The sequence below is a fragment of the Canis lupus genome, chromosome 35 (genome assembly GCF_003254725.2).
Source record: "Canis lupus dingo isolate Sandy chromosome 35, ASM325472v2, whole genome shotgun sequence".
In the NCBI taxonomy this organism is placed as follows: domain Eukaryota; kingdom Metazoa; phylum Chordata; class Mammalia; order Carnivora; family Canidae; genus Canis; species Canis lupus.
Genome location: NC_064277.1, coordinates 9,863,811 through 9,880,533, shown reverse-complemented (window position 1 = coordinate 9,880,533; position 16,723 = coordinate 9,863,811). Strand labels below are relative to the sequence as shown.

At 40.1% G+C, this 16,723-nt stretch overlaps 1 protein-coding gene across 1 annotated transcript in view; it reads left to right on the top strand.

Annotated features, from left to right (window-relative positions):
* Positions 1 to 831: 831 nt before the first annotated feature.
* The window catches only part of LOC125754375 (orofacial cleft 1 candidate gene 1 protein-like), a 60,668-nt gene continuing 44,776 nt past the window's right edge, over positions 832 to 16,723 (top strand). The window contains 1 exon segment of the mRNA XM_049105929.1: positions 832 to 1,006. The gene's annotated coding sequence lies outside the window, so the exon portion shown is untranslated.

Below are 16,723 nucleotides of genomic sequence, written 5' to 3'. Positions count from 1 at the left end.
GGTTTTACTGTTTCTTTTTTTTTTTTTAAGATTTTATTTACTTGAGAGACAGAGAGAGATAGAGATAGAGCATGAGCAAGGGGAGAGGCAGAGGGAGAGGAAGAACCAGGTTCCCCACTGAGGTGGGAGCCCAATGCGGGGCTCGATCCCAGGACTCCAGGATCATGACCTGACCTGAAGGCAGATGCTTAACTGACTGAGCCACCCAGACACCCACCCTGGTTTTACTGTGTCTTAACTGTGTAACCTTAAAAGGGTCTTTGGGCTTTTGTTTCTTTGTCAAAAATTGAAATATATTTAACTCCTATTGCCTGCTCACTTACTGTGTACCAAGTAACAGTAATAATGTTTTCCCACTGGGGTCACTGAATCGTTAAGACAGTAAAGGGGATGTGATATGTTAGCAAGATTTGTGATCTCTGTGAAGTTTTCTGCCTTAATTACATGACAGGTCTATAGCCAGGCAAATTATGTGCCACCTGATTCAAAGGCACACACACCAGTGAAGACACACCCTATGTGCCGCAGGAACACGAAGGCAGCTAACGAGGTAAGATTTTCTGGACAAGTAGAAGCTGTTCTAGCTGTTGAAGGATGGCTCTACCCCACAGATGCAGAAGCTTGGGTACAGAGAGTAGCATCGGTCCCTCTGATTCTCTGTGGCAAGTCAGATTCATATTCTCTGGAAACCAAATTGTTTATTGATTCTCCAGGGACCGCTTCGTACTGTAACACGAGCATTGATTTCATTATGGCTGAAGTTTTCATTTTATTTCACAGGTTGGCTGCCCTTGTTTTCTTCAGTGACATCCTGGTCTTTGCAGTGAGTGTTTCATTTGGTCATAAAGGGGAGGCTGGTGTCCCCTGGACACTTCCTGGCTCTGCCATCGGCCTTTGAGTGTCTCGGGAAACCATTCCCGAGGCCTGTAATACATCTCTGCCACTTGTCTACAGGAACTTTGAAAGTAGTGAAGTTGATCTAAACATTTTTGTGAACAACTGAACAGTAAGTACACATTCAAAGCTGCCACAGCTGTTTGCGTCTTTGTCTTGCAATCTGGTGTCTTAACTGGAACCCTTTATGTCAGGACATTTTCCTACTGAGAAAGTTTCTGTGGATGCCACAAATAAGAAACCTGATTGCTCTTTACAACGAACAAACAGCCCCTTTAAGGCAACTCATCAGATGGTAATTGTCTTTCCCAGGTGAAGAAATCAGAAAAGTAATCCTTTTAGGCTTCACATGAAATATTCGTTCTTAGTATGACTGCTAAAAATGTAGATGGCAAGTTGTATCTCCACTGTATTCATAGCGTACAGTATTTTTATATATAAAATGTAGTACAAAGGTATATCCTACAGGTTAGGTTTAAAATAAGTATGTTATGTGTATAAAGTACGTTATAAAATAAACATAAATACACACATGCACACAATCTAAGAAGACGGAGAGATCCATGAGAAAGTGCTTGCCTGGTGATTTTAAGTGTAATGGCTCCATGACGCTTTTCATGACACCAAGCTATTAGGCTGATTGAGTCAATGGCCCACCCCTTTGTCCTGCCTCAACTTTCTTCTTCCTCCTCCATATTGCCTGGCTATATGAACTCTACATCTCCCTCTAATCTTTGTCAGCATCCTCAAGCACCCAGGGATATCTGCCCAGACCTCACCAATCGTCTGCTCCCTTGTCCTTTCTGCACTGGTTGGTCGTTTGGCATTCCTGAAGTGAAAGCAGAACCCAAAGAACCATGGATCATGCTAATATCATGCAAAAGGCACCCCATCCCAACCTACTCTGTGACATAGGCAGAGACAATGGAATTGTCATCAGCACGATGAGGTGATTGATGCTGTTTTCATTGACTGGCTGAACTGAAACAGATAGGATGACCACTTGGCCTCATTTCTCAGCAATCCAGGCCTCAGGAAGCTTCCTTTTGGACTAGGGTTAGCTGCTGAACTTGGGAAAATAGGCGCATATCTTTCCTTTTTTAAAAAAAAAATTAAGATTTATTTAGTTATGTTAGACAGAGAGAGAGAGAGAGGCAGAGACACAGGAGGAGGGAGAAGCAGGCTCCATGCTGGGAGCCCGACGCGGACTGGATCCCGGGACTCAAGGATCGTGCCCTGGGCCAAAGGCAGGCACTAAACCGCTGAGCCACCCAGGGATCCCCTGGCACATATCTTTCTTAGTTTGTAGCCTTGGACGAATTTTGCTTCTTAAAGTAACCATTAAACTCAGATATGAAAAATATGGTTGCTGCAATAAAGAATTTCACAAATGGTTTAGCAGCTACTAAACAGAGCCAAAGAGAAAATTAGCAATTATGAAGATAAACATGAAGAAATGAACCAGAATATAGCCCTAAAACAAGGAGATCGACAATACACATTGAGGTAAAGAGAGATGGAGTATGTGATGAGACAATGAAGAATTTCACATTTGAGTTCCAGAAGAAAACAAGAGAATGAGGAGAGGAAATATTTACATAGGTAGTGAAATATGCACCGCTATATGCATTCTAGCGCCACACACAGAGAAGATCTTAAAATAATTCAGTGAGAAGAGAGATGACCAATAGTGAGATCGATGGTAACCATAGATGCTGCGTTGGGATTTAGTTGTCGATCCTAAATTGTTCAGAGGCAAAACTGTATATTGAAAAGCAAAAACAAAACATTTTTAGATAAATGAAAACTGAGAGTTTACCACCATAAGGCACTAACTTGAACTTCTAAAAACTATACTCACATGCAAGAAGAATAAAAAATGGCTCCAGGAGGCATGGTTGAGCTATGAGAAGAAAGATGAGCAAAGATATCGACAATTTTGTAGACAAGCCTAATCACTAACAATATAAAAAAAGTACTAACAATGTCCATTTTGTGGGGCAAAACAAGACAAAACTGAAATGCTGAAGGACAATAACTTCTAAGTCGGGAGGGGGTGGTGAGGTGATAATAATGAAAACATCCTATGGTTTCTGCAGTGCTTAGTTGGAGAATTAAAACAATGGGTAGAGACTTGGGACTAAAATTCCAAGGGCAGAACAGATAAGAATTCAGTTAAAGCAGTAGGGATAATTTGAACTAAAAATCATTGTAAGAGAGATAAAAAACCAAAAGAAGCCTGGATGAAGGGAGACAAAGAGAATGCGCAGGATGACACAATAAAAATGAATCAAAATATAGCACACAGTAAATGTAAATGGACTAATTTCATCAGCGACTAGACGGATTGTCAGACTAGACAAATACAAGATGTAGTTCTACGCTTTTTACAAGAAATGCACCTGCACCATATGGAACTTGTACATGGTCCCTGGGAGACAGCTGCAAAAATATTCCTGGAAGCATTGATTCTTCTGGAAACAGAAAAAAAAAAAAAAAAAGCCAGAAAACTGCATACAACCCAAATGTCCTTCAATAGGAAACTGTTTAAATACATTTCAGATACAAACCAATTAATTGGCACAATGTAGACCATGGAAAGCAATGACAGCCGTGCAGATCAACATGAACATGAATCTTAACAACGTGATGTCGGATATATGGCATGTTTGTAAGTCTCAAACATACAAAAACAGGATATACTGGACACATACATAATGAAGCCTACAAAAGCTATAGAATTCATATCTAGGAAGTTTCATGTAATGATTTCTATGTTTGAGGGGTGATAGAGGAACTATTAGGGCTGGTTTCGTGGATCTGTGACCTGTGTCATTGTGCTGATATCACGTTTAGAAGGCTTTATGCTTGGGGTTCCTGGGTGGCTCAGCAGTGGAGCATTTGCCTTTGGCTCAGGGTGTGATCCCAATCCAGGGATCGAGTTCCATGTCAGGCTGCCTGCATGGACCCTGCTTCTCCCTCTTCCTGTGTCTCTGCCTCTCTCTCTCTCTCTCTGTGTGTCTCTCATGAATAAATAAATAACTTTTTTTTTTTTTAAAGAAGGCTTTATGCTTGACATTGCCATCTTGAAATTCTTGATAATTTTGGACAAGAGACCCTGCATTTTCAGTTTGCATCCAGCTCCTCAAATGATGCGGCCAGTCCTAAGGGTGCAAGTGTCGGGGGATAGCGGGGATCCCTTGAATCGTACTGGTGACCCTCTTTCTTAATCTGGATGATGAGTACTTCCCCTTTGTTTCATCCGCTTTAGGTATCTCGTTATACATATTTGCATACGTGGACATTTCATTTCCCGAAATAATTTAAAACTGGTACCTCCAGAGCCATTGGTTTATGATCCTCATCTGGAATACCAGGCAAGAGAGTCACACCATCGTGGCCTAGGTGGAATTGATTATTTATATGGCTGCGATGTGGAAATTGGTCTGAGTTGTTGAGTCATTATACTTAAGCATATGCTTTCGACTCCATAAAACCCGGGTGAGTAATATCAATTTGCAGGAAAAGAAGAGCCCTCTGTATTTCTTTACACAGTTGGATATCCAGCTGCTCCTGTTTTCATATTGCAAGTGCATTTCCTTTGCAAACTTGTTAGCTCCTGCATTATTTGGAGGCTCTGGCTTTTCGAAGCAGGCAGCACTTAAAACCTACAGGGCAGAACCTGATTGGATCGCTGTCACCGGCAGCTGGTGGCCCAGCGTCCTCTGAGGGAGCGAGCTGCCCTCTAGCCACCGCGGGCCTCGCGCAACCCAGCACATCTGCTGTCGTCGGTGGCTCACTGCGCTTGTGCCACAGTAGAGGCCAACGTGCCGTTCATGTGCAGTTTGGCAGCTTCAAGATTCACACATAGAGACAGCTGGTGAGATGGTTTGCTAAGTGGTGCCCCCCACCCCCTCCTTTCATGCAGCCACCTGGATGATTCTGAGAGGCACAATGTGACCATCGCTCTTGAACGCATTGGCCAAAACTTCTTGGGAGTTGTCAAAAGCGCTGCAACATGTTCAGTTTTCTCTGTATGGCTCCCAAAGTGCTCTTGGTTGTTTCAGCTTAATTGTATCTCTTAAGTGCCTCTAACTCTGACCTTCAATGCCCTTTTACTCATCAGGCTTCTGCGCTCTCAAGTGCGGTGGAGTGCGGGGACTCTGGTGTTATGCATTCATTCCTTCAGTCACTCAATAAACGTTTATAGAACATCTTAAATCTTAACTCTCACTTCCAGATCTTAAAGCCTCAGCTCCCTTGGCCTCCCCCTTCCTTTTTTTTTTTTTTCCTTTCTTTTTTTAGTGGTTCTGATTTATGGGGTAGAAGGGTCTATGTGACCTGGGTTTATTCTTTTTTTTTTTTTTTTTGAGATTTTTATTTATTATTTGAGAGAGATGGAGAGAGGGAGAGAGAGAGAGCATGAGCAGGGAAAGAGGGAGAGGGAGAAGCAGACTCCTCGCTGAGCTGGGAGTCCTGACCTGGGGCTCCATCTGGAGACTCTGGGACTGTGACCTGAGCTGAAGGCAGACACTCAGCCAACTGAGCCACCCAGGTGCCCTTCCTTGGGTTTATTCTTTAGGGCACTGTTTCTCAAGCTCTGAACCACTCTCTTCTTTCCACCAATCCAGCCCCGATCGTTCCTGTATCATGAACCTGCTGTGCTCCTTGGAGGCTCCTCGATGAATTCTCAAATGGCAGAAATTAAAATGAAATAATGAAATGCAGTCTTTGGAAACCATAATTTATATAAAAAGCAAACCTCACCTCTACCTGTTACTCTCAAATACAGTGATCTACTACTACTTCTTTTTTTCTTTTTTTTAAGGTACTTGTGAGGTAATTTAAAAAGCCCTGAATACTTTTTGCTGAAAATGTAAGCTGTATTACCAAAAGTCTCAAACATTGTCCAGGTAACTAGAACCTTTTTTTTTTTTTTTTTTTTTTTTTTTTTTTTTTTTTTTTTACTCATTGGGCGAATTTGGTGAGTCTAGATAATCTTGGTGTCAGAGGCCTTGCCATGAATTAAAGCAACCATTAGTTGAGTACTTATGTGTGAGGCATTATGGGACATGCCTTCCATATATCATCCTATGTAATCCTATAAAATAAATATTAAATGAAACATGTCCTCATTCATCAGATAAAGAAACTGAGGGACTAAATAATTGAATAAATACCAGGGTGAGTAGAAGTTGGATTCAAACTCGGGCTTTCTTTCTTTCTTTCTTCTACTTTTTTTTTTTAAAGATTTTATTTATTTGAGAGAGAAAGTGTGCACATAAGTGGGGAAGTGAGATATACTTGCTTCTTTGGGGAACTTAATCCATATTAGAGATCTATATATATAAAAGGAAATTTATAGTGAATCATCCAGGTATTAAGTGGAAAGAAAAAGCAGAAAAGGAAAGCAGAAAAAAAAAGAATGATTATTAGTGGCTGTGATCATCAGAGAAATATAGAGGCAAGGGGCACTTCTTCATACTGAGTTAGACTCTTTAGAGTCAGGTATACTTCTTATTTCCGTAGACTGCTAACTCTATGTAGAGAAAGCATTAGGATTACTCTACTCCTTTCTTGTTCATTGCTTGAGACAGATTTATTTTGAATTATTGTTGGATGTTTTCCTCTTTTTGTTTCTTTTAAATTAAGTGCACATTTGCCCCATTTAATTGCTTATTTCCTTGGAAGATTATGTCAATGAAATTTCTTCTAAGAATTGAGTCCTTATTTGGGGTTATGTGTTCTGTTTTTATTGTTAATAATGACTTTGATTCCCTGTATGCCAATTATACCTACAGGAGTTACTGAACGTCAGGCATTGCAGTGACAAGACCACATGTCTTAGAAACAGATGGGCCCGGGGGCGCCTGGGTGACTCAGTTGGTTGAGCATCTGCCTTCGGCTCAGGTCATAATCTTGGGGTCCTGGGATGGAGCCCCAAATCAGGTGCCCTGCACAGTGGGGAGCCTGCTTCTCCCTCTCCCTCAGCCTCTCTCCCACTCCCTTCCCCACCCATAACTCATATGCTCTCTCTCTCAAATAAATAAATAAATAAATTCTTAAAAAAGAAAGAAAGAGAGAAAGAAAGAAAGAAAGAAAGAAAGAAAGAAAGAAAGAAAGAAAGAGAGAAAGAAAGAAAAGAAAGAAAAGAATCAGAATGGCCTAAGTTTGAATCCAACTTCTGCTCACCCTGATATTGATTCAATTATTTCGTTCCTCAGTTTCCTTATCTGATGACTAAGGACACATTTCATTTAATATTTATTTTATAGGGCTGCCTAGGATGATATATGGAATGCTTCTGTTGGGTTCCTATAGGACGTCCTACCTATAATAGCAACTATTATTATTTTCTCAATTCATTTCATATATGCGAGGGGACTTCTGTGGAATACACAAAAGAAGTCTGTAATCTAAGGAAATATTTTAAGTTCACTGGATTAAACTAAAGTCTTTTTTAAAGTTAATGCTTTCAACAATTGTACTGGCTGGAGAACATCTTTTTTTCATGTTGTTTAGATCTTAATGGTACTTTGTGGGTGGTCTGCCAATTGAGTTTCTTCTTTATTTTTTTTTCTTTTTAAGAAGAGTATCTATAATTCCTGAAATGGGTATTTTGCCAATTTTCACATGCCTTGTTTTCTCTTCTCAAATCAACATGTCTCTGTATTTATACAATTCAGAGTTCAAACAACATACATTACACTGCTGTCACCGTACATAAAGACAATCCAAACTTGTTATGCCTAAATATAAAACACGATCCAACTAAGTGAACAGATGTGTCGTATGAGCAAAGCCCCACCATGTTGTTCCTATTTATTGTCTGCCTTGTTTGGAGGGCGTGCCTGGTGCTCCGAGGTGGTGGATAAAGGGCCTTGCCAAGTGCACTCATTTAACGAAACATTTTATGCACATTTTGTTTCTCTGTTCTGTTGCACTGCCCTTGGGTGACAGCATGGTTTGTAGGAAGTTTGGCTAAACTTGTCAAGCCTTTGAAATGACTTTAACAACGTTTCATAGTTACAAGAACTATTATGTTCATTTCGGAAAATAAAACACGCTTTCCTAATTTTACAGCTGAAATGATGATGAACTTCCAAAATGCAGGATGTCCAGTAAAATTCCGTCCAGATTTCAAAATTTACACTGCATTTTCCTAACCGTATTAACAGGACTTATTTTGCACTTTTGCACCTTTCACATATAATAAAATAATAAAACGAGAAAATACAAGTACTTGTCTATGGAAAGTAGACCAAGCATCCCCTGTCAGGCTGAAGCCTTCATGAAAATGAAATTCAAAAAAATATGAGTGGTGCTGGTAGACCTTCTCCTTAGGCGCGTGCGTCGGTTAGTATGACTTCCGGGCACCTGGGGACGGTAGCTTGGGCTGTCCATCAGCACTAAACCCAAGGGGTTCATGCTGTGTGCCTGCCTCATTTCTCAGGTGTTGCTTGCTAGCATTTCCAGGACGGGCACTAGGACTTTGAAGGAAAACATCACTTGGGTCCACCTGGTCCAGGTATAGATCTTTCTTGATGCTTCGTAATAATATTGAAAAGATTACCTGGCAATGATTGATGTTTCAGAAAGGAATGATTGACAAATTCTGCATTCCTCCAGCCTGGTTCTATTAGGAAAAACAGTTCCTTCTTGTTCGATTATCAGTTAGTACATTGCTACGAATTACTGACCTGAGGCCCTCTTTTTTCCCATCTTTCTGATTTTCCACTGGCTGGTGGTATGCTTCTGAACTCACGGCCAAAGCCCGTTTGTACTCATCAGTATTTATCAGACAGGTCCCACCCCCATGACAGGGGTGCCGGGAGGCACAAAGAGCACAGAGTCAGGGAATGAGTTGCCTGGTTTCAACTTCTGATTTTCTACTTACTCCCTGTGGCAACTGAGCAGGACTTCAGCTTCATTGAATTTTTGTTCCCTTACCTGAGCACTGGGGATGCCATGTAGTGGCCTCCTCAAAGGGCTGTGTTTTAGGACAATGGCAAAATTACCAGCTGCCTCCTCTCGTGTGCTGGGTCTTTAAGTAAAAAATAATAATAATAATAATGTAATGAAGAGTCAATGGAGACAATGAGACAAGCAACAGCCAAAAGGTTATTTGTTTCAGAGTTCTATGAAATACGGTATTACTCGCTCTGCCTACCGTCCTCTGCCAAAGGTCTGATTCTTTCTGTCTTGGGCAGGGGAAGAGAACCAAGTGGGCCCACCTGGTGGTGGTGGCAGGTCCTGAGTATTTATTTACCTGCAGCCCACGGACAAGCTCTGTGCTGAAGTCCAGGATTTAGAAGGTTTGCACTTAGCAAGAGTGAAGCCCAAACCTTGAACCTTTGGGGACATCGAACTGTAACTCTTAACATCATTCGAGGCAGGATCAGAGCTGACATCCAAGCACAACGTGTTTTCCTGATGCAGACAACTGCAAGGTAGGCGTTTATTTTTCCTTTTCACCGAATTTCCTGACACGTTAAAAATCAAACAAGTATAATTTCGTAATTTCTAGCCAGGGAGGCTTTAAGCAAGAGAGACTGCAGGTACTAACACTTTCTCCGACCTTGGTGTAAGTGATCTCTCAGGCGTGGGGCAGGCCTATTTTGCTTCACTTTGTTGAAGCGTTCTCCTTGTGCCAGTCCTGTGTGTTGTGCATGAGGATATGAAGGCATTTACATAAGATGCTGTGGTTATTGCTAAATGAGATTATGCATTCCCAGTATTTAGCGTGGTTCCTGGTCCCCAGTAGACTTGATACATGTAAATAAAGATCCCTAGGCTCACTACCTCTTCCCACCACATCAGAGCTGCTGTTTAAATCCCATAATAGTGGCTTCTCAAGCTTTCTATCTGCTGTTCCTCCAAGTTGCCTTTATGGAATACACGACATTCTGTGATTATTATTTTATTATCGTACGGCTTCATTTTCAATTTGCTGCCTCACACATCGCTGACTATGCCACAAGTGCCACGGTGTAAATATTCTGTGTATCACACCTGCTCCAAACCACCTTGTCTGGGCTGTTGTGGAGACAGGTTTCAAACCCATTTGGTTTTAGGCAAGGAACAAAAATTAGTTTAAGAATAACATGCAATACTCTCTCCTGCTTCTAAGACTCTGTTACCATTTAATTCCTTCTCTCTCCCTCCCTTCCCAAACGCTGCCTGGTTAAAGGCTTCCTGTTTAATCATTTCGTGTTTACTTCCATGTGAGCTTATATTAATTACGTAGATCACCAGTCTCGTCACTGTGAAGGATGAACAGATATTTGATTTGGTAAAGGATCCCCAAGACAGCCTTATTCCTGGGCCTCCTCCCACCCCCAAGCAAATGCCAGTTTGTAATGAGACTTCCTTTGGGCACCAGACTTTCCCCTTAAAGTAATTAAAGCCTGCAGGTCTTAACTACAAAGCTGGTTGATGTAACATGACTTAGCAGAGCAGTTTGAGTTTATACAATGTTATGCTTGAAATGAAAGAACCGGATTGACTCCTAGCTTCTTATTTGAGCTGTGTGTGGGTGTGTGCACGTGAGCACATGCCTGGCCAGTCCAGTTTCCTGAAAGCCTGGTCACCCTCAATGTGGATTAGGACTACACTTAGCTATCTCTCAGAGAGGTTGGCGCTACCCCCTTCACACTCGTGGAGACCCACCAGTGCCTCCTCTGGCCATTCGAGGTATAACCCGTTTCCCTCAAAATCTGCAGACACTGTAAGGAAGCCAAACCAGGAGGTGGCCTCAAGGCTTGGCTGTTTTTCCCATGAATTACTAGTCTGTGTGAAGACCAAGTTACTTAAGAAAAACAAAAACAAAAGCAACCCCCCCAAAACTGATTCCAGCCCCACCCTTGCAACCAGAAAAACAGCCCTTAATCAAACCAACAGCATACTTGTAAAAAGAAATATTTTGCAAAGCAAATGATCAGTTAAATGAATAGGCATACATTTAAAAATTTTAGGGATCAGATTAGATAGAATTTCTATATGCCAAAACAAGTAGAAGGACTGTCCTGTTACCGGAGCTAGTAATCTTGATGAGCATATCATAGTAACCAGAAAATAGAAATTGATTCTTTTGGGGAAGGAGAAAGAAAATATAGTATTTATATTTTTTTTTCGTGAAAGCCTGGCGTTAAAGACTTTATCATCTATCTAATTGCTTGAAAACAGCATGCATTCAATATCAAGTGTTTTTTTTTTTTTTTAAGATTTTATTTATTTATTCATGAAAGACAGAAAGGCAGAGAGAGAGAGAAGCAGGGTCCATGCAGGGAGCCTGACGTGGGACTCGATCCCGGGTCTCCAGAATCAGGCCCTGGGTGGAAGGCTGCGCTAAACTGCTGAGCCACCTGGGCTGCCCAATATTAAGTGTTTTAAGAAGGCATATATTTGCTGAATGTCCTTGAAGAATCAGTGCATTCAGAAAGGAGGTAGGGCCAAAATTGAACTCAGACGTTGGGCCAAGGAAGTGGGGTTAGAGAAAGGTACTGGTTGAAAACAACTCAAGAAGAGCAGTGAATAAATTAGGTACAGAGTCCAAAGGCTAACAGTTTCATGAAGACTGGGTGGACAGTGAGCCCTGGAATATTTGATCTCTACTCCAGAAACCTTTTGTGTTCCAGGTATGGTGTAAGTCTAGGTCTAGAAAAGACATCTACCTTCACTCACATAGTTTGCATGCTTGAAGTGGAGGAAAAGCAAATGAAGGATACGAAGCCATGCAGTGTAAAGACAGATGAAGGAAGGTAGCTCAGGGGAGCATTGGGAAGAAGTAAGCATTAAAAGGGAGCAGAATACATAGAAACACATAGAAACACAAAGGGAAGCCTAATGGGATGTGCCCTTCAGGAAACCAGCCAAGAGGTTTGTATATAAAAACTCTACTTATCATGATATGCTAATTTTAAACAAGTAAGGCAGAAGGGAATCTGAGTGTTTTTGAGTCATGTCCTAGTAATATTCACTGGGAAATGCTATAGAAGGAGATTCACATGTCAACCAACCATGATGGAAGATAATCTGGGAAATTTGATAACCTGGGAAATTTGATCATGAGTATTTAGATTCTGGAGATTGAGACTGGCCAAAAGAAAAGATTCCATATGAGAAACCACCTGGAGATTATTCAAAACAATGACTCTCAGCCCCAGGTGTCCATTAGGATAACCTGGGGAGTTTTTGTGAGACTATTTTCATAACTGGGCCATCTAGAAATTCAGGGGAGGGTTTAGATCTATTATAAAGATTCTTAAAGTGACTCCAAAGTGCAATCAGATAGAATCACTCATTTAGAGTAGTTGGTCAGGAATACAAGAAGGGGAGAAAGGAAGATCCCCAAATATACAACCTAGGTCAGTGTTTTCAAATGCAAGCACGCATCCAAATCACTTGGATATTAAAACACAGGTGGCTGTCCCTACCTCCAGAATTTCTGATTTATCAGATCTGAGGTATAAGGCCTGGGCATTTGAATTTCTCACTTGTTTCCAGGTGATATTGATGGTGCTGGTCCAAGGATCGCATTTTATGTACCACCAGACTAGGTAAACTGTGAAGGAAGGTGGATTTACAACTGGGGGTAATACAGGCATAATGGGCTCACTGGTTAGGCCTTATGTTGAAGTGGTGTGACAGCTTGGGGAATTGCAATTGTGGTCTGTGCTATGATCTAGAACCCTCCTACTCAAACTGGGATGTCAGATCAGCAACATAGGATCACCTGAATGCTTGTTAGAGAAGTAGAACCTCAGTCCTCACTCAAGAGCCAAAATCATTATTATAACAAGATCTCCACATACTTTGCATGCATTCTAAAGTTGGAGAATCATACTAATGGTTCTTAGCCTTGGTTTCATATTATAATTTTCCATGGAGTCTCTTATCATAGTAATGAAATCAGAATTTCTAGGAGTGAAGCCCATTATTAGTATTGGTATTGTCAAAGCTCCCTGGATGAATCCACTATGTAGATAATTTTGATAGCCACTGATCTAGAATTTATCTCGAAACAGTGTAGTCACACTTGTCGCTTGTCTTGCCTTGAGTGGTCAAGACTTAGGAAACAGAAAGGGATTGAAGCTACACATAGACATAGTGGACATTAGTATGTCCACAGAAGACATTACTGTATCCAGCTGGGAGCTGATGGGACCGCAGAAGCAGGAAAGATGATGCAGGAAACGATAAAACCAAATCAATCTCACTTGCTTCACCAGGACATGTGCATTGCCAGGCTGAATATGCAAAACCACTCAGCTGGCATTCCCTTGGGTTTTCCTAGGCCTCTTCCATGATATGATCTCCTTATTTCCCCGGTGTTAAATTGATCTCTTACTGGTAACCTCATGTCTCAGAGGTTTCCAATACATAAATCTATCATAGCACCTACTAACATGTGAAGCCTTGTCCCATTTTTTATTTTATTTTTTCTTCACTTAGAAGATCGTAAGCCTTGTAAGGACAGGAAAAAAACCTTGTGTGTGGCATTAGTACCTGGAACTCAAGAGATACAAGTATTACTTGAGTAGTTGTATATTTAGCATAGAAGAGAAGAGCAAATTATTACTTTGGGGAAATTATACTGTGAAGTTAAAAAAGGTGATGAAAAAGCTATACATAAAAATATATGTATATACATATATGTGCATATAGAGATAAAGCAAATATGGCAAAATATTAAGTTGTTGAGTCTAGGCAAATGGAATAAGGTAGTTTATCATAATATTCCTTGGCCTATTCTCTAGAGTTAAATTTTTAAAATGTAAAAATTATGAAAAAATGCATTTGAAATAGTCTTTGAGTTATTTCTTTAAGTTGACAGTTACTTTTTTTTGTTTTAAATAACTGTTGAAATAATAAAACCCACATTGCTATTTTTCCTATAAGTTTTGTAGAATATAATTTCCTTCCCTTAGAGATACTTAGATTTTTGAAGAGATTTAAGATTGTTTTATACCAACCAAGATTATTTCCAACCTAAAGAATAACTGCACCTTACTGGTTAAAAGCTCTTTACTTATGAGAGAAATATTGGTTTGGTGGAATCATTCAGATTGCCTATTTATGCTTATGTACCTAGATCTGTATTTCCATATTTCACTTGAAAAAAAAAGCCACGTAGAATTTTGAAAATTCATTTTGTTTTTCTTAATTTTTCACTTGATTATTTATAATGCTTAAGTGTAAAATAGCAATTTAGATGATAATTGATGGTATTAATTTATCTTTCTGTCACGCGAAGTCTATTCATCACAGACTGATAATAGTTTATACAGAATTTCTCCTTTTAAGCCTACAAAATGGCTGCTAAAGTCAAAGCATTTTTGTTTATATTTTCATCCTTGGTGAACAGTTAGGATATTTGTAGGTAGAGTATTTGTACATATCTCTCCAATCTCAACTGGGGACTTCTTTCCCCAGTATATTAAAGTAGAGGAATTGTGTTGTTGCTATTCAATTTGTATGCAATTGGAAAAGTGACCTCCTCCTTATCCTAAATATAGGTGAATAATCAATGCATTTGAACTTGCCACCATTTAGTTTATTGAGACAGGCTATTTTCAAGAATTCATAGCTTAAAATACAATGCCATAAATACTGTTCAGCCCCATCTTGACAGAGTGGATGAAAATCCTTGAATTGTAAAGTTGTAATCCACTGGGTCAGTGACATCACTTTGGAGAAGCAGCAGAGATCCCTCTGTAAAAACATGTGGCCAATCTCTAAGTTTCATTAAAAATAGAGGTTGGGGGGTGCCTGGGTGGCTCAGTCAGTTAGGTTCTGAACTCTTGATTTTCACGCTTAGGTCATGATCTTAGGGTCATGAGACTGAACCCCATGTTGGATCCTATGCTCAGTGCAGAGTCTGCTTGAGATTCTTTTTCTCTCTCTCCCTCTGCACTCCCCCCATAAATGAATGAAAGATTGAAAGAATGAATAAATAAAGTCCTTAAAAAACCTGGAAGTTAGGATTTTACCTTGTATTTCTTGGGGTTTTTCCAACTGATTCCTAACTAATAAAGTCCTATTATCTCTCAGAAAGCACCTGGATAATCAGAAGAAGCTTCCTTCAAGAAGCTTGTTTTAATTGTTTTGCTCTTCCTTACTATTGAAAAAGCTTTTATCTTGCTATTTTCTTTTTATACATTTTTCCTTTTCTTATTTTCTCTTTCATGGAGGATAGCCAGCCATCTTCTTTTTCATATCAACTTCCATTAACTTAAAAATGGTTCATTAATTCAGTATTTATTGAGCACTAGTTATATGCCAGGTACTGTTCTTGATACATTAGTGAGACAACAAAGATCCCTGCTTTCATGGTGCTCACATACTTACGAGGGAGAAGAGGGATGAGAGGCAATAAGCATAGTTAAAAGTAGGAAAAAATTAAGATAAAATAGCAGCCTTGCCCAGCCAGAAAAAAAAATAATAAATTATCTGGCATGATAGAAGGACACAAATGCTTTGGCGAGGGGGTGGGGGAAGGAACAATATAAATGGAATTACTGGGACACCTGGGTGGCTCAGTGGTTTAGCACCTGCCTTTGGCTCAGGGTGTGATTCCAAGTCCCGGGATGGAGTCTCACATCAGGCTCCCTGTGTGGAGTCTGCTTCTCCCTCTGCCTATGTCTCTGCCTCTCTCTCCCTCTGTGTCTCATGAATAAATAAATAAAATCTTAAAAAAACATAAATGGAATTACTAATGTAAGTGTGTATCTGTGTGTGTGTGTATTGAAGAACAGCTTGCAATTTTTAAATAGGTTGGTCAGGTGACCAACCAGAGGTAATGAAGTAGTGACATTTGAGCAAATACCTTGAGGTAAAGGTGCGACATGCCTGGCATGTTCCAGAATATGAACAAAGCCAATGTGACATGATAGCGGGAGAGATAGACGAGTTGTCTCTTACCTGAAATGAAATGTGATGCCATTGGTAGCTTAAAAGGACAACAGTGGATGCTTGTTTGAGAATAGTTTGGAGAGAGAGGTCAAGAGAGAAGCGGGGAGACCACTTAGTTTTACTACTCCAGGGGGAAATGATATTGGGTTGGACCAGAGTATTGACATTGTAGGTGGTGAGCTGTGGGATGTAGATATATTTTGAAGATAAAGTCAACAGAATTTCCTAATGCATGGAATGGGAAGAATTGAGAAAAATTCTAGGATTATTAAAATACCTTTTTTTTTTTTTTGCTTTTCTTCTGTGAGCCTGAATTACCCCAGCAAATGCTTCCTCTACCTGTAGAAAATGTTTCCACGTCTTTCATCCTTCCTATGGCTGTTTTCTGAAAACCTTCATCTTTCTCTTTTTTTTTTCTTATATTCTATTAAAATGTTTGTAATAAGTATGGGAAAACAATTCTGATAAAGGTCTCACACAAGGATCATCAAGGGGAAACTGCTTTCTATTTACGAAAATTTGGAAGGAGATAGGGAACACGTTCTCTGATAGGCAACTAAAGAGAAGTAAAGGGGCAGACTTTGTTGAACACTTGAATTTTCATGGAAATGTCTCTCTATCACTGAACATCATCAGAGACAATCCCAGCTAACATTGTCATAGCCTTGATAAATACCTGAGTCAGCACCTTCCTTTTCAGCAACTCCAGGACAAGCCCTTCCATTCCTGTCCATGCAGTAACTAATTGTATTAAACTCATGACTCTCCTGGATTGTTCCCCATCTAATAGAAGTCATTTCTAAATGTATTCATTCCCATCGATGAGAGATTATGGGAAATTTCCAATATTCTACACCTGACATACAGACACTCTGACATCAAAGCTTGATATTGTCATCAAGGGTAAAATCATCTG